This window comes from Lepisosteus oculatus, chromosome 14, assembly GCF_040954835.1.
Source record: "Lepisosteus oculatus isolate fLepOcu1 chromosome 14, fLepOcu1.hap2, whole genome shotgun sequence".
Taxonomy (NCBI): Eukaryota; Metazoa; Chordata; class Actinopteri; order Semionotiformes; family Lepisosteidae; genus Lepisosteus; species Lepisosteus oculatus.
The window spans coordinates 31,231,692-31,254,527 of record NC_090709.1 but is presented as its reverse complement, the minus strand read 5'-3'; the positions used below and the strand labels follow the sequence as shown (position 1 = coordinate 31,254,527).

Sequence of the window (22,836 nt, the reverse complement as noted above, 5' to 3'; positions counted from 1 at the left end):
CTGGACTTTACAGAAAACACTCTCTTGATTCTCCTCTCCTGGCTGGCTTTAAACAATACCTTATCCAGGGCCTGGGAATGGTAAACTGCTCCAAGGAGGTAGGTATTTGGTACATGGTTTTACTCGGCTTAAACTTCACATACCACGGATGTTGGTTATAAAAATAATGACTTTCTCTATATATGTTTTTCAGGTTGAAAATGTCTCCAGGTTCCTGTTTTTTATGCATCCATCAGAAGTTTCCTTAAGTTTTCTGAAGGACATTTCCAAAATGCAGACATTTGTTTCCCAGTTGAAGATGACTGGGCTGTCTCACCAGACCATTGCAGGTTATATCATTAATATCAGCAGATTCCTGCTCTTCATCCTAAAAAACACTAGCCTGCAAGTGGAGGATCCCAGTCTAGCTAAGAGTTTATTAGACTTCCAGAGCAATCTAAAGGATATAAAAAAGAGAAACAACAAGAGTGTCAGACAGGAAATAACCAGAAAGAGGTACATTACTTATTAAATGTTGGTTCAACTTATACTTGCTTTTCTATTCAAACACATGAATGTTGCCTTTTGGAAGCTGATAGTATTGCTCTCTCTCCCCAAGACAAACACAGCTGCAGAGTCCTCCACCTAAACTAAGCGATTGCTTGAAGGTGTTGAGTGTTGCAAAGAAAGATGTGCAGCAGATACTGGGCAAGACACACACCTCTGCAGACATCACCACAAGTGAGCGGATTGTTGTGATGCTTTACCTGCAGGCCATTCTCCAGCTGAAGCACCTTCAGAGCCCAGGGGTGGTAAAGAATATGACAGTAAGCATCCCTTCATACAACCGAGAATTTTGATTATAGATGTTCTTTTCGAGAAATTGAATTTAATTAATATTTGTATTAAAAAATCTTCTGAATTCAGGTCCTGGATTGGATACAGCGAAAAATTGTTGTGAATAAAAGTGGGTAAAAACAGGGTAATAATCTCTGTCAAAGAGCGCATGGCTGCAACTCAGCGACTAGCTTCCTTTGCACTAAATGAAGAAGAGGAAAAGGTGAGTTGAAGGTTTTATTGATATTTCATTGCTAAAAACTGTCTTTTTGCATTCAATGGTATGTGAAGAATACTGCATTTAAACTGCATTTTTATTTTTTATTTTCTCAGATGTTTCACTGCTACTTCATTAAGTTACGCTGTGATGCAAACTGCAGAATGGAAATAGAACATTTTTTGTGTATGCAGGAGGAGAACCAGTTCACAATCCTACCTATGATCTGCGAAGACTGCATGAGAAGTAAATTGAAATATATAATTATTTTGATGTATTTTCTTTTTACTTTTCTGTGGCTTGAAAACAACTATTTTATATATGTTTGTTTTGCAGGTACCACCTACCACTGATTACTTGCTATGTTGCAAGAAGGGCATTTGAAATGGAAATAAAGACGCTACCTATTGATCAGAAAACTGTCCTGAATGATTATTTAGGTGTTTCAAATGGAACTGTTGAAAACCTAGCCAGAAGGCTGACAGATGAGGACATGTGCTCAGCCAGGGAACTAATTCATGGCATTGTAGAAGCAGGATCTCTGTAAGTGTCACAGTGATATCAAAATTCAGTATCTGAAAGTCAATATTTAAGATAAACATACATTTCTCATATTTTTTTAAACTTCAGTTCAGGATCAGGAGAGCAATCTTTAGGCTATGGACAAGAACGTACAGCTGCTATACGGTAAGTTTTAATTCAATATCCTCTTTCAGTTACCTTTTAGCCACTCTGTCTTAGATCTGAGATATTTAAGTTTTCTTTTTACAAATAGGTCCACGGTGGCAGCTGCTGCATATAGATGCCCAAAGATGGATGATGCTGCAGCCTTCCAGAAGCTGATACAGATGTTTCCCGTGACATTAGAAGGCAGCCTCCCAGAAAGAAAGAGCGCCTGAGAGTGACCGGCATTCACGACCGCCACTGTTACAATAAATGGAGAGCTGAGCAGAGGAAAAGGAGGTAACAGAACATATTTGGTAAGAACAGGATTTCTTCCCTTTTTAAAGAGTAATATTTCAAGAGTCTATTACTGGATATATTCTTTGGGTGGATTTCTGATTTTTCACTACAGATCAATACAAAAGACGGTTACCAACAGAAAACCAAGTGACCCATTATATAGAAAAAATGGGATGGTCAACCAATACACCAGCTGTGTCCGAGGTACTTCAGAACTGGAAGCCGCATGTAGAAGTCCAACCAAATGGCAAGGACATTGAAAATCTGGTAAAACTCCAAACCTGGAGAGGCCTGCACATTGTTGACGATCCTGTGAAAGGGAAAAGGTTATAACTTCCAGGCATTTCCAAAAGGGAGGGGTGGTGTGTGATTACCATTGCAAGGTTATCACAAAGACAGCTGGAGAAGCCCTAACGGCACAGATGGCAGAAGGAGACATGGGATATCTATTCTTTTTTGATGGACCTAAACAAAAAATGTGCATTGATTCGCGTGAAGAACACTGCACTTGCCACCCGGATATGGACACAATTGGAAGGCGCATAAATCATTCAAACAAAAAAGCCAACATCAGACCAATTAAAGAATCTTTTGTAATTGACGAAAAGAGTGACATAACAATTCTGTTCTTGGTAAAAAGAGAGATTGCAGTGGGAGAAGAGCTCCTATATGATTATGGTGTCTCCAGGAAGTCTTTTAATGGAGAAGGACAATCTCTGGAGTGGTTGGACGAATGATCATAAAATAAAGCTTTTATTTTAATTCAACTTCTTGATTTATTGGTACATGCCCAGGGCAATAAGCAGTCTGAGGTTTTATTTCCAGACGGCATAGATCAGTGAAGTAGTGCAACACACTGGATCATTTTATTATTAGAATCTATTCTACTTAAATTATTAAGTAGGTTAGGGTTAGGGTTAGGTGCAGGAACACTGTATTTAGGATGTGTTTGCAGTGATTCTGTGTTTCTAGCTTCAACACAGTGATATATATATATAGGCTCAGTGATTTATTGGTACATGCCCAGGGCAATAATCAGAATGAGGATTTATTTCCAGACGGGCTCTGCGGCTCCTGCGGAGTGGAGTCCTGCCTGGAGCCGTGTCGCATGCTGCAACACAGGAAGGCTGGAGCAGGTGGGTGTGGGCTATGTACACTGCCGAAATAGCTCAGCTGGGAGAGCATTAGACTGAAGATGTAAAGGTCCCTGGTTCGATCCTGGGTTTCCGTGTTTTGTTTCATCACGCCCTTTGTTCCTCTCTCCAGCGCCCCCTGCCTAAAGTGACGCTTCCCTTTCTCAGCCCGAAACGCATGCGAGACACCAACAGCAGCCCCTGCAGGTTTCCGTAGTGTATCGGTTATTACGTTTGCCTCACATGCGATAGGTCCCCAGTTTGAGACCGGGCGGGAACAGCCTCTTATTGCACGCTCCTGTAGTTTACAGAGGTCTTGAGCGACTGGTCATTTGTTCCCAATGTATTTCCGGTGCCTTCATGCACTCTTGTACCAAACGCACGTTCCTTCTGTACGCGTACCGATCATTTGCAATTGGGCTGTGCCTACAGAGCAAGACGAGCTCTGTCGGCTCAAAAGCAGCGCAGCACCTGCGAGAACAACAGAACGATTAGCATCCAGCGGGGGCCTCTTAGTGAGCCGAAAATCTCATCAAGAATCGGCTCCAGCAACAGGGCTGGGCGCATTGTTCCATTCTCCGACCACTCTCGGTGTAAACAAGTCCCTCCTGGTCTCTGCTTGAAATGCACTTTCCTGCGTTTGCTTTGGTGTAACTGGCTTCCCCTGCATGGGCGAATGTGAAGAAGATCCTTAGTAAGTCATTGAAGAAAAAGATTCGAACCGGGGTTGTTGCGGCCACAACACAAAATACTGACCACTATACGATCACAGCGAGTTACCGAGACAGACGCAGAGGGGTGGGAAGGATGTACTCTCTTCGTGTGACACTAGTCGGAAAAGTCCTGACGTTGTATTTCAACTGAGCCCTATTATACATCGGCCCTTCGACACTCTGAGTGCCAACTCTCTTGTATGTTTTCTCCACCAAGCAGGTCATGAAGGCAGCAATTACAGTTTGCTTACATGACGCACGGAACAGCATAGCTGTATGCTCCCATATGGTCTAGTGGTTATGATTCCTGATTTTTCACCCAGGTGGCCGGGGTTCAACTCCTGGTATGGGAACGTGTCAGTTTTGCCTCCTGCTTTCCAAAAGATCAGCACCATGTACGAAGGAGCCACATATAAACCACTCGATCATGTGCAAAACGTACGAGAAAAGGGGGCGCATGTTTTCAACCGAGGACCTCTTGCGTGTGAGCCGAACTGATCATCGCTGCAGCTCGGAAACCTGCCGGAGGTGGGAGGGGTGACTCTGGTAGACAGTGTTGACCTTCGGCAATAGGATTTATACTCTCCAAGATGATATTTGCACTTTCTGGAGAGGAGATTTTCTCCAGTTCAGTAGCCCGATTTTGTCGATTGTGTGGAGAGGGCTCAGAACGAGGGCCAGTGTGGGGCCCCCCGGTGCAGCGGGTCCAGCGAGGATACCCAGGATTCAGCGGAGCTGCTTCTCTCAGACTCTGCAAGTGCTACAGATGCCCTCCTCTCCTCCATCCAGTCCATCCCAGAGGATCTGCAGCAGCTGGTGGGTGGGGGGGAAGAGGAGACTGGTGCATCGGCTGCACCTCTTTCCCCTCAGTGCTCCCAGGAGCTGGACTTGAGGAAAAGGAAAAATGACTCTGTTTCTCCCCGAGCGAGGAGGAAGGAGAGCATGGCGATGGGGAGAGCTGGAACCTCTCCACCCCTCCCTCTACCCCCTTCCTTGAAATGGACTCCGTGAACGCTTTTACTGCTGCCACCCTGATGAAGGCTCATTCAGAGGATGGCTGGCAGGAAATTGGAAGAAGAAAAAGAAAAAGAAGAAGGTAACAGGTGAGACAGAAGAGAAATGTGTTTTGTAAAGACTGGTTCCACTTTCTTATGTAATATGGCTCTAAACATAATTTCTCTTAACACCAGAGGTATTAATGACAGAGTTAAATGCCAGTCTGTCTTTGATTACCTCCAGCAGAGAGAGGGAGATGTGTTGATGTTGCAGGAGTGTGCTTTAGCCTATCAAGAGAGGTATAAAAGCTTTGAAGATAGGTGCGATAAAGGGCCTTCTGTTTGGTCAGGGGACAATAACAACAGAGCCTCTGGCGTGGCCATTCTTTTCAAAGGATGGGCATTCAAATTGAAAAGTATTCAGAGGGTCGAAGATGGCAGGTTGCTGCGTGTGGATGTGGAATGGGGGACCGTTAACCTGCGTCTAATCAATGTGTATTGCCCTACTGACGTGGGAGGAAGGGTGGAGCTACTCAAGGCACTCTTCCCCCTATTGTTATGTAGCACAGACGTGATAGTGGGAGGGGATTTTAATTGTATCTTAGAGCACACAGACAGGCAGTCTAGCTCTCCGATAAAATTGGATTCCAGCTCACTGGCCCTGCAAAACTTAGTTCAAGACTTTAAACTCTCAGACACATATAGATGTATATATCCCACAACAGCAGGATATACATGGTCAGGGAGGAATAGCAGCTCCAGAATTGATTATTGCTTTGTCTCAGAGAGAGTGAAAGTTGTTGGGGTCACTCTTCAGCCTGTCTTCTTCTCAGATCATCAGGCTTTAGGGTGTAGAGTGGAACTCCAGGGCGGGATTGTCTTTGGCCCAGGCCTCTGGAAACTCAACACAAAGCTGCTAGAGAACGAGGGGGTAGTATCCCGCTACAAGGAGAAACTATCACAGTGGCTGTCCTTGCAGTTTCTGTACGGGTCAGTAGGAGAGTGGTGGGATGAAGGTGAGGACAAGGGCCTTTTTCATGGCTGAGGGAAGGAAGGCTGCTGCCAGACGGAGAGGAGTGCTAGCCAGGAAACAGAGGCAGCTGCAGCGTCTCTACACGATGCTGCACAGTGGCTTCGATGTGCTCGAGGATATCACCCTTTTAAAAAAGGACATCCGGAGCATAGCCGAAGAAAGTAGTCGAGGAGTGCTGTTAAGAAGCAGAGTGCAGTTCTTGGAAGAAAATGAGAAGTGTACTCGCTTCTTTTTCAGGAAAGTGGTAGGCTCCAAGTCTGTCATGGAAAGTGTAGTTGATGAGGAGGGACGAGAGAGAACAGAGCCGAGTGCTATCCTCTCCTGCACCGAGGCCTTCTACTCAAGACTGTACAGCTCTACAGAGGTAAAGGATGAAGAAATTCATTTTTTTACCTCAAAGCTAGAAAACGTTTTGAGTGAAGAAGATAGGGAAGTACTTGAGAGGGATTTGACAGTAGAAGAGCTGAGACAGGCTATGGAGAGCTTACAGAAGGGGAAAACTCCGGGTGCTGACGGGGTCCCTAAAGAATTTTATTGCACCTTTTGGGATCTGCTTCAGGATCCGCTACTGCTCCTATTCGAGGAAAGCTATAAGACAGAATTGCTGCCTGACTCCTTAAGAGAAGGCACTATCTCTCTCTTGTTTAAGAAAGGAGCAAAGAATGACATAAAGAACTGGAGACCCCTCAGCCTGTTAGGCGTGGACACTAAGATCCTGTCCAAAGCCCTTTTCCTGCGCCTACAAAATGTAGTGGCCTCACTGGTAGGGAAAGACCAGACTTGTGGGATAGCAGGACGCCTGATGAGCGACAACCTGGCCTTGTTGAGGGATGTCTGTCTGTACTCTGAGGATCGCTCCCTCCCTCTGTGCATTTTAGGTGTAGACCTAGAAAAGGCCTTTGACCGCCTAAACCGGCAGTACTTAACATCGGTACTTGAGCACATGAAGTTTGGCCCCATCATGAGAAAGTGGATTAACCTGCTGTACACAGGTAGCAACAGCAGAGTAATGGTTAATGGCAATAGATCACGCCCCTTTGAAGTCTGTTCAGGGGTGAGGCAGGGCTGCCCATTATTCCCCTTGTTATTCATTTTGGCTATGGAGCCCTTAGCCTGTGCCTTGCACCAGGATCAGGCCATTAATGGGATACCAGTGCCTGGAAGTGGGGGAGGAGAGGTAAAGACATCTCTATACATGGATGACGTCACCCTGCTCCTCTCTGACAATGCCTCAATTAGCAGAGCTCTGCAGTGCTGTGATCGTTTCTCCTTGGCTTCCTCTCCAAAAATTAACAAATCTAAGAGTGAGATTTTTATCAGAACTGGAGGGAGCCAAAAGAAGGACATGATCTCAGGCTGCAAGAGAAGAGAATTAAGGTCCTGGGGGTGTATTTTGGAGAAGAGATGGGAACAGTAAATTGTCAGAACAAATTGCCAATCTTAAACAAAAAACTGATGCAATGGAAGGACCGAGACCTCACCATGACAGGGAAGGTGCTGGTCATCAAAGACGAGCTCTTGCCTGTCTTGAATTTTCTGGCTTCTACCTTCCCAATCCCACACCGTGTTGCGGCGGTGCTGAGGAGATTGATGTTTCAATTTCTATGGGGTGGGAAGCAGGAAAGACTCAGAAGGGAAATAATGTACAGGCCGCTACCCTCAGGGGGGAAGTCTGTCCCAGATATTGCTACGAAGCTGCTGTGTATTTTCCTGGCCTCTGTGCTGAGAGGCTTTGCAACAGCACCTGCAGCGCGTACCTGGACTTATTTTTCCAGGCTCTGGGTAGGTAGGGAGGTGTTCAGAGTATGGGGTGTCAGACCCAAGCTGGATGTCCCACTCTCTGACACATGCCCTGCAATTTATTGGACAGTTAAAAGTTTTCTAAGATCTCACCCAATTGGCCATATTCCCCTCCGAGATGTCAGCGTCCAAAAACTGGAAGATTTCGTTGCACCCCAGAATAATAGGCAGACCCCTGTGGGCATTTTAACATCAGCCCAAACAAGGAAGGTGTGGAAACACACATCCTCTAAGTTTCTGTGCAACATTCACAGAGATTTTGCCTGGAGTGTCGTCCATCAGTGCTTACCGGTACGAACTTTCTTGTACCGTAGGGGCCTCACCCCCAGCCCTCGCTGCGTTACGGTGGGCTGCGGCGAGGAGGAGACTGTGACCCATCTCCTGTGGTCCTGCTTTTTTGCTAAGGCCTTCTGGGCACAGTTTGAAGATTGGTTGCAGGCTCTCTCGCCCCAATTTACCCTGACCTCTGCTTTCGTCATATACGGCATCTCTCCTGTCAAACTTCCTCCTGACGTGTTTGACAGGATCTGGGCCGTGGTGAACAGTGGGAAAGACGCCCTGTGGAGAGTGAGGAACATGGGGCTGTTCAAAGGCATCGAGGTCCCAGTCAAGGCAGCAGGTAGCCTGGCCCTGTTCATCACCCGAGAGAACTATTACCTCAGAGATCTGTGGAGAGAAGGGAGGGAGGAAGCAGAAAATCTGTGGGAAATAGAGAGCATAGGTCAATATCTCAAGAGACTGTGAAAAACATTATCATGTTTAAGTAAAGAATGTGATTTGCACCAGAAAAAAATAAATTGTTGCTATGTAACTGGTACCGTGTCAAAATGTAATGAGATGTGATCATATATACTGTTTTAAGTATGTATATTAATGTAAAGCTTTCTAATTTGTGATATCTTGTGTTTTTTTTGTGAAAAGAAAATAAAGTTCTTAAAAATAAAAAATCGATTCACCCAGGGCGAGGTTCGGCCATTGCACTCCGGCTGTGCTGACCCCTGCGAATTCCCCAAATGTGGGAATCTCGACTGCATAATTTCTGGTAGTGGGGGACTGCGTTCGCGCTCTCCTCTGATGTGCTTCGTCCAATATCAGATACGGAAGAGTTACGACACCACGAGCTACGATAGGATCCCAGTTCGAAAGGAGTCGATGCCACTGCTGGTTCCCGGTTTCTTTTAGTTAGAGGTCCGGAGAAGCATTTCAAGCTGGTTACACTACTCCTTCCGGACATTCATTCCCTTTTCAAAGTCAGTCGTTTTGCTGTAGTCTGCATTATTTAGGCTGATTATCGAGGTTAGCCTTTATTTGGTCATGGGGGCTTCGGTACTGTATGCTAATTCTCAAGACAGTTTCACCCGTTTTCTGATTGCTAGGTTCTGTACCAGTGCAGACATGTCAAACAGTGAATGGCTGTACCTCTATTGTATCCGTGCTCAATGAATGAAATCAGTAATAAATGAATATATGTATAGTTATACGAAAAACAAGTGGTTTATCGACTCATCTTCATTTGCAGATTTAGAACAAGCTTCGATATTCGGGGGAGGCGTAAAACCGAGGTCCCGACCCTCTTTGGCCATTAAGAAATCCCAGGGCGTCTCTCAAAAAGGGTGTTAGTGTTCCCCTTTACCAATCAGTCGGGATCTCCTCCTAATCCCCGTCTCATATGTAACAATCAATGAAGAGGCCCCCCTGTCCCGCGATATTGTATTTGCCTTCTGGCCGCTGGCTGGCGCCGTGAGATTTAGTACTCGCGCAAGAGACCGGGGGCAGAGCGCGAACGCGGTCCCCCGCCCCCTACAAAGTGTGCGCTCCAGGTTCCCTCTCGGGGCTCTACAACACAGCGGAAAGGCAGCGAGAAGGAGCCTCTTGCTCTGACGCCGCAAGGCCACAAGAGGGCGGAGGCGCCGCGCGCCCGGCCGACGTGTTGGACTGGTGCGCTTTATGTGCTGAAATAAACACGCGACAGCCCAGAAATGTTTTGAGTGCTGTGCACTGGAGGTTTTTGTCTTGTGAAGACTTGCCTTGTGCTCCTCCAAGCAGTTTGTTTGTTCTCCTCCAGTGCGGGACAAGCCAACACAAGGGAGCACATTCGCCGTCATCCAGGTACGCAATGCGAATTGGAAAGAGGCTCCTTTCCAAAGAGTTGCACACGAACGATCCTACAGTCCCGCTCGGGGGGCACGGAGCCCCAGCCACACACAGCTTCAAGTAGCGAGTCAGGCGCCATGGCTTTCGCTTGCGGCCACACCACACCGAATGTGCCTGATCTAGTCTGATCTCAGAAGCTAAGCAGGGTTGGGCCTGGTTAGTACTTGGATGAGAGACTGCCTGGGAATACCAGGTGCTGTAAGCTCTTGCTCTCCCGGCCAGCAGGGGTCGCCGTTGGTACTGTAGGCTTTGGGAGGAAAACCTGCAGGATGGAAAGGTGATCTATAGCCTCATCTCTAGAGATGTTTTGTTGCTATGGCATGTGTGTGACCCATATAAAAAAAAAACCCGTTTGTAAAACGAATATCGAAGCTGCCTCTAAATCTGCAAATGAAGATGAGTCGATAAACCACTTGTTTTTCGTATAACTATACATATATTCATTTATTACTGATTTCATTCATTGAGCACGGATACAATAGAGGTACAGCCATTCACTGTTTGACATGTCTGCACTGGTACAGAACCTAGCAATCAGAAAACGGGTGAAACTGTCTTGAGAATTAGCATGCAGTACCGAGGCCCCCATGACCAAATAAAGGCTAACCTCGATAATCAGCCTAAATAATGCAGACAACAGCAAAACGACTGACTTTGAAAAGGGAATGAATGTCCGGAAGGAGTAGTGTAACCAGCTTGAAATGCTTCTCTGGACCCCTAACTAAAAGAAACCGGGAACCAGCAGTGGCATCGACTCTTTTCGAACTGGGATCCTATCGCAGCTCATGGTGTCGTAACTCTTCCGTATCTGATATTGGACCAAGCACATCAGGGGAGAGCGCGAACGCAGTCCCCCACTACCAGAAATTCTGCAGTCGAGATTCTCACATTTGGGGAATTCGCAGGGGTCAGCACAGCCGGATTGCAATGGCCGAGCCTCGCTCTGGGTGAACCTTCTTCTTGATCAAGGTATCTCCCCTGCCAGGTAAGTATGAGCTGTAAAAGCCCCTGCAAGCGGCCCGCACCCACAGCACAAAGCGCGCAGCCTAGGCCAGCTCCTCGCCCCGCACAAAACCGCCTCCTGCTGGGCCCACTCTTTCGCACACTCACACGCCACACTAACACTCAAAAGGGTGGGCAAAATGAGAAAACGAGCGCGCCATTTCCTACACATCTGCAGTCGCCAATGCGCATTCGCAGCATGTACCGGGACGCAATCGGCCTCATTTGCATAACACCAGACCGGCAGATCGCTACGCAAGCTCGCGCACACCGAACAAAGACCGGAGCCTTTTCAGCAATTTCCAAAAAACGGGCCTGCTCGCCTGCCCACCAGGCTCCATCTCTTACCCGCTCTCCAGAGCCTGCTGCCTTCTGTGCTGTTCTCTCGACACCGCTGCAGCGCACACAACGCTCAGCTGCAGGGAAGGCTCGCTGTGGAGCTTAGTACCGATAACACTGCTGATATTGATGGAGTAGAAACAAGTGATGTATTGGCAGCTTTATCTGGGGCAAGAAGTCCTGGAACAACTACAAAAATGTTAGGATTCAGAGGAAGAAATATTTTTCCACCTCACCTCACCCAATCCTGTTGCATTAACGAAGCTGAAGTTGGCTTCTTATTCGCCAGCTTCTTATTCGCGTTTTTCGTTCCACCTTATAAGATGCTACTGTGATGTTATGCCGCCTTTCGCCTGTAGATGGCTCTCTATAGTTATTTTTAAAAATTCTAATCCGAGTGGATTACTGGACATCAGTAAAGGGGAATATGAAAATAATGATTATCCAAATTGCATTTTTGTATGAAACACGTTTAAGAAAATCGAAAACCAATTTTCAAAACTCACAATAACACAAACTGGCATGGTAGATGACAAGTAAATAAGACAAAAGCAAACCATGAATTCACTGGCTTTTCTGCATATTTACCAAGACCTTGCCTTCTGATTATTAAAAGTCTCAAAATCTTGCATTTTGCAAGAAATGTTATTATAGCAGTTTACAATGGGATATTTAGAACATGGCATATGAGAATATATGGTTAACGGAGGATGAGCAAAGGGTGATGGCACTTTCTGCTTATTGCTATGACCCTCCCTCCTGATTATTAAATAGTCTCACAATTCTGCCACTGAGGTAATGTGACAAATTATGAAAATCATTAAGTATAAGAAAATTTACTGTACCATTTTTTAAATATGACCTTCTGAACATGTAAGGATTAACAGTCAACAAAATAGCACCCCTTCTGCTGATTTACTTTTTCCCTCCTTCCTTGTCACCAGAACTTCTTAATATTCCGACACTAAGGTAGGAGAGACAAAATCACTTATCATGTACATTTGTAATTACGACACGTCACTGTTGCATTTCTGCGTTGTGACGTGTAATACCCACAGTGGAAATTCATAGTTGTGATTATAGGAATGTTATATATCAGGTGGGTAGCTGCGTCAGCATGCGTAGGCTGCAAAGGAACAAGTAAAGGATTATTCCATGTTGAAAAGAGAAGAAAGGAAACACACCGTTTCGGCTGTGGAGTCTTCTTCAGGTGTGAGAAAGACAGGGCAGTATGCAAGGATTATTATCCTTTTATCTTTGCTGACTGCAGTTTATCTTTGATGACAGCATCAAAGACGTTAAGGAATTTTTAGACCTAATAAACAGACACTTTTTTTTGAACACCCTTATTTACTGTTAGCAAAAGAGCTGACACGTATTATGTGTGGAAAAAAGTTGCTAAACACCTCGACCTGCTGCCCCCTCTGAAAGACACAGTCACTCATAGAATTATTGAAATGGCGGATGATATCAAAAGTACACTGGTAGAGTGTGTTAAGATGAGCAGATGCTTTTCATTGCAATTAGGTGAGTCTGTAATCGATTTGGCCAATTCGCTCATTTATGTTAGATATGAGTTTGAGGGTATGTCCCATGAGGACTTTCTGTTCTGTAAACCGCTACCATCAGGAACAGGAAAGCAAGAGCAATGAAAAGCTGCACAGCGCTGTGAAAGAAAATACAGAGAAGTGAAAGGCAGTCCTTTCTCTAAGGAGGTAGAATCAAACCCCGGTCTCCCACATGACAGGCAGGGATACTCACCACTATACTAACAAGGAAGACATCGCTCTCTCCGACCCCAGGCATCGTGTCTTGACCCACCGTGCTGGAAGCCGACGCGTACTGTGATTCCTTTACGGAGCAGAAATGACAACCGAGGAGCCGAGAGATCATTTCAGCATTTCATGTCTGAACGGAAAACACAACCGACCAACTCGGAATGACTTGCTTTTGACGCTTTTCAAAGCGTTCTTTGTGCACAACGACTGCGCCGCCTAGCAGATACAAATGGGTTGTACAACTTCGAACTAGCAAATGCAAGAGGGCTAAGCCCCCTCTCTTTTAGCCCAGGTTCGATCTGTCTCCCAGAATCACCAGGGCGCACGCACACACACACACCCATGCTGTTGAAGTGCTCTGCTTCATTTCTAAGGGCAACTCAACATTCACTCCTACCCTGTGAAAAGAAAAGACAGCATCCCCAGCAACAACAGCTCACGTCTCTGCACAGGAGCTAAGCTGCCCTCATCTCCTCTGCTCTGCGGCTCCTGCGGAGTGGAGTCCTGCCTGGAGCCGTGTTTGCAGGTGGCGGCTCCCCGCGCCCTGTCTGTGCGTCGTGTCCAAGAGCTCCTGGGAGGAAGAGAGAGCCCTCCCACTCGGGGGCTTTTCCACGGTCTGTGTGAGGAGGGGCGGGTGTGTCCAGTAGCTTATCGAGCATGTTGTGTATCTTAATAAAGAACCTTTCTTATATGATTTAGACTATTTTATTAACTACACAAATCACGCTCTCACACCATATGTTCCCGCCTTCTACTCTCTCGTTCTGTTGTCTCGCGATGTCTATTCACTATACTACATCCCTTCCTTTGTTATTTTTAAAGTCTATAACTTTACCATACAATTGTAACAATTTTATATCAACTCACAGTAAACGGTTATTAACTATTACAACAAAATGTATATAAAACCTTTCATTTCTATTCAATACATTCATCTTTTTTTACAACAATTTCTATGCGTACCTACTGAAATTTTAGTTCAATTTCTACTTAAGTCACTTATAAATATCACCTCATTTCTAGCAGTCTAAGCAACATCTACATAGGTAACACAAACAAAATAGGGCAATTTAACATTGGAGAGCTATGCAAGTCCTGTATTTTTAAATGTCTCTGTAATGAGCCGGTTTCCTGATAACCCTGCCACTAATGGTTGTTACTTTACTTCTGGGTAAAGTTACTGGCTCTCCTACAGATGTACTCTCCACTGTCTGAGGACTCGGCAATCGTCAGAAAGTCCTGTATTCTCAGCATTTTCTGTTTCTGCAGATTCAAAATCAAGATCCAATGGAGGAGCGTGTCAAAGATGTTTTACATTTCTCATTATTTTTGAGCCATCTTCAACATTCACTAACTCAAAAGAGTTACAAGAGGTGTTTCTCAATAATACATAGCGAGTGTCTTTGAACTTGGCATCCAATTTACCGGTGTCTAGGCCAGCCACAAATACGTCACCAACCTTGAAGTTATGATCCCTTGCTTGATGTGTCTGGTCTGCATATAATTTCATTTTGTGTGCATACTCCTCATGATGTCTATGGATATCTTTTGTCTTTTGAATGTCCCTTGGCTCTTCTTCTTTCTTTTCCACGTTTGGTAGTTTAGTCCGGATATCACGCCCAAAGATAAGATTAGCTGGGGTTTCTCCAGATGCCCTGTGTGGTGTTGATCTATAAGTCAGCAGAATCTTAGGGAGTTCCTCTCTCTCTTTTTTCCTTCTGTCACAGCTGCTCCTAAGGCCTTTTTCAGATATCTGTGAAATCTTTCAATTTTGCCATTACTTCTCGGATAGTAAGGTGATGCACGGATGTGTTTAATTCCACAATTAGTCAGAAATGATTCAAACAACTGTCCTATGAATTGCCTGCCATTATCTGTTACTACCTCTAGTTGATAACCAAATCGTGCAAAGATGTTAATCAGCTCTCTAATAACTGTGGCTGAAGATATGTCTGATACAACAACCGCCTCAGGTTAAGAAGTATAATAGTCTATGACAGTCAATATGTATTCATTCTGAATGGGACCTACCAGGGAAATACCCAATTTTGTCCAAGGCCTTGGTGGTAATTCAAGTGGTTGGAGAGGTTGATCCTCCTGCAATGGCTGATTCAACACACAAGTGGAACAATTCCTAATTAGTCTTTCAACATCACTGTCCATGTTGGGCCAGTAAAAGTTGCTTCTCAGGTACTGTTTTGTACGAACTACACCCTGATGTGTCTCATGTGCTATTTTCAGTGCTTGTCTGATTTTTGTTTTCGGTAACACAATCCTCTGTCCTCTTAAAAGCAGTCCATCATATGTAGATAACTCCAACCTACACCTGTGGTATGGCTGCAGTTCGTCTGGAATTGGATAAGGCCATTGTCCTTTTTCCACTATGGACATCAACAATATTAATGTGTCATCTTCATTTGTTGCTTGTTTAAGTTCCTCAAGTGTCAGTGCATGCAGTGCATAAGAGCTGATTGAAAGCACTCCATCAACATAGGTGTCTACATAACCAGTGTCTTCTGTGTCTGGTAAAGGAAGACGTGACAATGAGTCTGGGACATTGGTTTTCCCTACCTTGTGTTCAATTTTGTAATCATAAGGCCATAATCTCAATCCAAGTCTTTGTATCCTGGGTGGTAACAATGTTGCCTTTTTGGGATTGAACATATAAATGAGGGGTTTATGATCTGTTTGAAGTGTGAACTTGCCTCCCCATAAATATGTCCTAAAATGTTCCACTGCCCAAACACAACCCAAGGCTTCACGCTCTATTTGTGAGTAATGCCTTTCTGTTGGGGTAAGTGAGCGACTTGCATATGCCACTGGTTTGTTCTGTCCATCTTCTTGTCTTTGTAGCAATACTGCTCCAAGTCCTACAGGATTCGCGTCACTGATCACTACTGGTGGTGCATCTAGTTTGAAGTATGCCAGACATGGTTCAGTTACAAGTGCTCTTTTCAACTCGGCAATGGCTTTCTCAGTTTCCGATGTCCATTCCCACTTCTGTCCTTTCCTCGTTAGTTTTCTAAGGGTTCTGATATATCTGCATAATTAGGAATTAATTTAATCAAAAATCCACAATTGCCTAAGAACGAGTGCAGAAGCGCAACATTCTCAGGTCTCGGTGCACTGCAAACAGCTCTCACCTTTTTCTGGTCTGGTTTTATTCCTTCTGCAGTGACCAAATGTCCCAGTATCTCGATCTCTTTTAGGCCAAAGATGCACTTATCTTTATTTAAAGTTAAGCCTCTGTCTTGGAATCTTTGGAATACTTGCCTGAGCCTCTGTTCAAGTTGTTCTTCATTTTCCGCATGTACTACCACATCATCCATATACCATAAAACACCTGGCATTTCACACAACATCGAGTCCATAGCCTTCTGATAGGCCTCTGGGGCACTAGACAAGCCATAAGGAACTACTCTGAAATGGTAACAACCCCTGTGTGTAGTAAGGTGTCTTGATGCCAGGGCCAACTCAACTTGCCAGAATCCTTTTCAAACATCTAACTTTGCAAAAACTTTGGCTCCTTGCACTGCTTGCAATATGCTGTCAACCGTTGGTACTAGATGTCTCTCTCTGATTACTGCTTTATTCACTTCTCACAGATCCACACACAGTCTCACATCCTTGGTGTCTTTTTAGGTATTGTAGCGGCAATGCTTGTTAGTAAGACAGAATTAAGTGTTGCTGTGCTTTCCCAAATGAGGCCTCATCTCTCTGTTCATCTCTGTGGTGCAGCCACAGAGAAACTATCCATGCAGGCTGATTTAAAGATGTTTTCTTTTGATAAGGGATAGCTCCCAAATGGGGATGCACTTAGCTAAGCCTGGCTATCATGATCAATGGTCATCCATTGGTGTCTATCTGTCTAGGGAGTGCCAGATGGACATCTGGACTCCATTCCTAAGTGTCAGGAGTAAGTGACTCATATCTCACCTTGATCAACCAATCAGGGACTGGTAGGGCCGAGTAACCCACGTGGGACTCTGATGCCCATGGAACTTTCAGCCAATGAACGAGCTGAAGTTCCTCCAGGTAAAAACAGGCAACACAGAGGGCCTGAGAGAATTCTGTGGAATTTTCTAAAGGGAATTCAAAGGAGAATTCCAGGGCAGGACGGCCCAGGAGCAGAAGGCTCCCAAGGGCAGGACATTCTCGCAGAGCGCCTCCTGAACATCCTGAGTCTCAGCCCGGACAACCACGGAACGGCCAGTGTGTCCGAGTGCCAGAACTTTCCTTTGTTCTAAGAGTCTAGAGCGGAGGTTGCCAGAGAGTAACCAGAGGATCCACCCGAGGTTAGCACCAGCAGCAAGCCTCGTGGACAGGTCGGAACTGTGGACAGCTGAATCACTATTCAGAACTAGCGCTTCATCAGGAACGAACCGGTCCTCTTCCTGACTTGCTGGGACCCACAGTCATCTTTTCTCCTGTGCACAAACTGTGGTAGTTAAAGCCAACACTAACTAGCCGGTCAGTGGGCATCAGCAGCGCACCGTTGCAAGCCGCACAGCACAGCCTGGAACGCAGCCAGAGAGCGCGGATTGGACAGCAACAGCCTGCAACTGTTTCTTTGTGCCCGCAGGAGATCTGAATCACCAGAGATTGGATGAGTATTCAACTTCAATGCATTACAGCTCGAGAATTCAATTGTTATCCTAACCAGTTGATATCAATTTAATTCCTAAGAGTTATGTACTTGTTTTCAGTATCTAATGTAGAAGTTGTAACCAAGTTCAATGACGAAACAGTCTAAATGAATGATATACTGAACGTATGTCCTCTTGATATATGTAACTCTTTGTAACTGACTGAATATATACCTTTTGTATTCTGATAACCCTCTCGATAAGATCTGTTAGGTTTATATGCATATTCTATGTATTAATAAATGTATCCTTGTGTATTAGTACCTGTGTGTGTGCGTTGTTTGAGTTATATCGCATGGTTGGATTCTAAGGCCATCAAAAGTATCATTTTGTGATTTACTGCTACAATTAATAATTGTCCCAGTAAATGCCCAAACCCTACAGAACTGGTGCCTTCAGAGAGCACATTACAGTATTATCAGAATATTTTAGATCCATCTGCACCTTGATTCACTTGTTCAATAATTCCATCATCCAGGATTTTATCTAACTCCTGATTAACAGCTTCTATCACTGGATAGGGTACTCGTCTCAGACTTTGAGCTACTGGCAAAACTTTCTCATCTACTGTAACCTTGATCTGTCCTAAACCTTTAAAGAGTGACTCATATTCCTGTGCTAACTGCTGAAACCTCTCTAAGGACTGGTCAACCACATTGACAGTGTCTCCTACATTCAGAATCTTCAGATCAAAACATGCTTTTCTTCTCAACAACTGTTCTACATTTCCTTCAATTCCATAGGCTTTGTCCTTTATTACATTTTCCTGCCATTTCAGCTGTGCCTCAAAGTAGCCAACACACTGAAGTGGACTAATTTGTGCATAGGCATAGCATTTCTTATTAGTCTGCTTAAGTTTAGTTCTGTGTGCAAACACTTTCTTGAAACGTTCTACTCCAATGAGGTTTCTTCCATTTCCTGTATCTATCACCATTTTTATCTCTTGGCCATTTATTTGAACAGTTTCTTTACCTTCAGGGTCAATGGAATAAACAAATTCATCTGAGTCTGAAGAAGGTTCTTGAACTGTGCTCACTGGTTTATCAGTTTTTTTTAATCTTTGTCCCTTCCTTATTTGTATTAACTTTCTTTTCTTTTTGGAAACTGATTTTCTTTCTACACACTCTGGTGCATAATGACCTGTTTTCTTACAGTGTAGACATTTTGCTACTTGTGCTCTGCATTCATCTGCTTTGTGCGTTGGTAGTCCGCACCTGTAATGTAATGTCTGTTCTTCTATGTCTGTAACTTGACTGCGTCCTGCTGCTCAGCTTTTGTTTCTAAAGTTTGAGAGAGCAACCCGTTCAATGTTTCTTTTGAAGTAAACATGACTCTCTCTAGCTTTGTCACTGTGGTTAGAAAGCATTTTCTTGATTCTGCTTGAGCTGCTTCATAAATTCTAGCAACTGTAAGAGCTCTTTCTAAAGTCGATCTCTTAACATGTCAGCTTCCAATCCTTCAAAGTCACATGATTTGGCCAGTTCTCTTAGTGCATTTACAAAAGCATCAACAGACTCGTCCTGAGACTGAGATCTTGTCACAGCCGCCAGCCAGCCCAGATAAACTAACCAGTGCCAGCAGCGGTTTGAAAATAACAATTTATTTCTCTTTCTCAATTTAGAGTCTTCTCTTAGAGAACTCTACCTCGCCTTTCTTTGTACCTCGCTTACTATACTTCTCCTGGTTTCTGAACTATCCTTTTGGCCCTTGACCTTGAACCTTGCCTACTGATTTGGATTGTAATATTCCAAATCCGGAGCTCAAGGTTCAGTGGAAGCAGTGGAGAAAGCTGGGCATGAGCAAGGGTTCTTGGCGTGGCATCTTCCATGGCGCAGCTAAACCAACAGTCTGAAAATTCAAAAGTGTGGGTCCACCAGCAAGAGAACTAAAATCTGCAGTGTTCTGCTTGCTTTGAGTTCGTCAAGCACTCGTTTCTCGTCGCCATAAATGTTGTGTATCTTAATAAAGAACCATTCTCATATTCTTTTGACTGTTTTATTAACTACACAAATCACACCCTTATGCCATATATTCCCACTTTCTACTCTCTCTTTCTGTTGTCTTATGATGTCTACTTCATTACACAGAAGATGTTCATCATGAGACTCAATACATTCCTGTGTTTTCTTCATGCGAGGACGAGGTACATTTGAGGTGCAAATGTCAAAAATCAAAATCCTCTGCTATTAATGTTGCTTTTTTTCATAGTTTCTTGAAACCTAAGGATTAAAATTAAGGTTAACATGCCAAAATACGAAAATACATCTGTACAGTGCTAACCTTATAATAGTAACATAGTAATGCTTGTCAAGTTCTTCAACAAATCTGAATATAAAGAGGGTTAAGGACAATGTTTATATCAAAATCCCAGAAATGCCTCTCTTGGTAGGTTTGATCCACCTACCTTTCGGTTAACACTCAAACATACTAACTGATTACGCCTTAGAGACTCATGCATGTGACAACCAGAATTGAATTTCATCTTCCTCAATGTGTATGAATTTTTGTGATTGTCCAAAATGTCACATTCAACACAACCAGACAGGAAGAAAGGCACCAGTGGGATTCAAACCCAGAACCTTCTGTTTAGTAGATGGGTGCTGTAACCAATTAAGCCAAGGCACCAGAAGGGCCTTCTCCTTATACAGCCCCTTGGACACACCGCTCTGAGATGAAAAAAAAAAATACCAGCACGATGCTCATGAGAGGGAAAAAAAGCGAAAGCACTTGAACATGTCGGCGTAGTGGCAAATCTATGTCTTGTAAACAGAAGATCGCGGGTTTGACCTCAGTCCGTGCCATATTTGTTATTTGACACCTAATTTCTTTTTCAAAGTCTTCAAATAACTTTCAATCATTGTAGAGGTAGAAAATTCAAAGCCCTTACTGCTACCAACAATTCACCAATCAAGAGAGTCAATCTCTGTAAATTATGGCCAATGGTAGCCACTGTAACCAGGAATCTGCAGGGTTTAGCCAATCACATCTCAAAGAACTGAGAACAGCACATGTTTATCCAATCCCATGGGGATTCTGGAAGCTTTAGTCATGTTGAATTTCCTGTAAGTACTCCTAATTTTAATTCCTTGTATTAATCCTAATATAGGATGCGGTACCGAAGCGGTAATCCTGACATTACTGCTTCTTCTTGTATGTTACTTGAAAAGTAATACTTATTACTTTTGATGAGTTATTTCTTACTCATCACTGCTCTATAACTACATTACCCCCAGTTTTCTTAGAGCAGATGTAGGCAGTTGTAAAAAACTTTTAATTAGATGTGATTTTTTAAGGACTTCTCAAAGTGAGTGAATTGAGTTTAATAAGTGAGAGTACATTTTATTTACTGGTACAGCACCTCCTTTTTAGTACTTAATCAAGTGGAAGTTTTGTTAAATCTCACATGTACTGAAACGTTTAATGTCCTTTTAGGTTAAAATCGATGACTCAGAAATTCTCTGATTTCGGTTTCCAGTGCTTTATTTCAGGTGTGCTTTCATGATGACAGAGGCAAGTTCAGGTAATCTTCTTTCTCAGCCAGCAACGTCTGCTTTACTGTTACAAGAGAGAAGCTTTAAGATGTTTTGGAAGAAAACGTTTTTTCTTTGAATTTCAGTGCGACAAAGTCTTTGTTTTAAAGAGTTCATATTTTAAAATACCAAGAAATCTTTTACATAACAAATGTGAAATAGGGAAACAATATATAATTGTACAGAAAAAGAAAAAAGGATTTATTGACCAAAGGTAAAAGGTAATGCTACAATTGTGCAGAAAAGAATGAAATAAATATATAAAGTATAAATACAATATAAAAACCACTTTTATCATAATATTCTTATTGAGAGGAAGCAATCCAGTTGAGACAGCATTACAAGTAAAATAATAACAGCTTTATGAAAACCCTAAATAAAATACTATTATGGCAGTAGAGTGGGGGATATTAAGTATACTGCAAATATCAAAAACGCAAAATTAAGAAAAGACATGAGTATCACTTAAAAGAACATATAAAAAACACTGACAAAAAAAATAGTTAATGAACTCCAAATTCTTGGTGATAAAGTAGTGAATGTCAGTAATCACTGAAATTTACAACTGAAACAAAACAAATGCAGTAACATATTTTACAGAGGGAAGATTTTCATTGTGTTTTTTTAGTGCCCGAGCACCTGTTCCATCTTTATTGGAGTAGGAGTCTTTGTCTACTAAAAGAAGGAAAGACATATTTGCTTTTGATTTTTCATCAGATGTTTTCATTAGTCTGTGTTTTGTGATGTATTGACAGGTACAATTAAGGTATAGTATGTACAAGATAGAACTCGGTCTAGCTAAGTATTGAAACTAGCTAAATTTCAATAACTAACGAGTCTGATACAGTTTTGTGATGCGCCGGAGCCGAATGGCATCCATTGTGGGGTTTGTAAATTGTTTAAAGGATAAAAATTGTAAGTAAAGGACAAAACTTATTGGTGAGATAATTAATAATTTGTTGACTACTATACTTACAGATTAAAAAGTGGGAAAACGTTTATCTGTGTCCGTGAGCCTGCTGTGAATATGTTTTTGGTTTATCCACTCAAGCAAGGAAAAAATTTGCTTTTTAATTATTTTCAATTTGATCAATGATACATATAAAAATATAACAAAATCACAATATACTAATCAGCATTCATGTTTACATTCATATTAGCATTGGTTGAGATAAAATGATCAAAATATTAAAATAAAAGTCTACAGTCCTAACTTACCAATGCTGGCATTTCTGCTTGTGAAGTTCCCAAATAAATCTGCTTTATAATTTTAAAATATTTTTTGCTGAGGATTCCATGGGAATATAAAAAAATTCTCCTGCCGCCCATTCGATGATCAGATTCTGTGATCGTGGAATATATTTTTTTTGGAAGTTGCCGATGTTGATCATTATTGGGCACTGTAGGTGATATTAACTTCCATACTTATGTGTTTACTTTTGTTGTAGTTCAGAGACTGACACTTCGGATTTCTTTATTGAAAGTTTGTTGTTAAGAAACAAAAAATCGCTAGCATTTCCTTGCCAGCCAGCAATATTTCTTCTGCACTGATAAGCAAGATTTCCATTTCATCTTTCATCGGAAGGTCGATGATTGTCTTGAAAAAAATGTTGCAGGAAGGAAATGCACACTTGCATTAAAGTAAATCAAGACCTGAGTTGCTCCCCATAATGGTAAATTCTGTACGACAAGACAGGAAAAAAAGCACCGCTGCGAC

At 43.2% G+C, this 22,836-nt stretch overlaps 1 non-coding gene and 3 pseudogenes across 1 annotated transcript; 3 read left to right on the top strand and 1 right to left on the bottom strand.

Annotated features, from left to right (window-relative positions):
* LOC138242338 (zinc finger protein 850-like) overlaps positions 1-22,836 on the top strand; it is a 1,462,105-nt pseudogene that overhangs the window by 777,670 nt on the left and 661,599 nt on the right.
* LOC138243677 (U1 spliceosomal RNA) lies at positions 8,606-8,744 on the top strand (annotated as a pseudogene).
* LOC138218618 (5S ribosomal RNA) lies at positions 9,911-10,029 on the top strand (annotated as a pseudogene).
* On the bottom strand, positions 10,654-10,817 carry LOC138243521 (U1 spliceosomal RNA). The gene has a single exon (XR_011192176.1). It is a non-coding gene; the product is annotated as a U1 spliceosomal RNA (small nuclear RNA).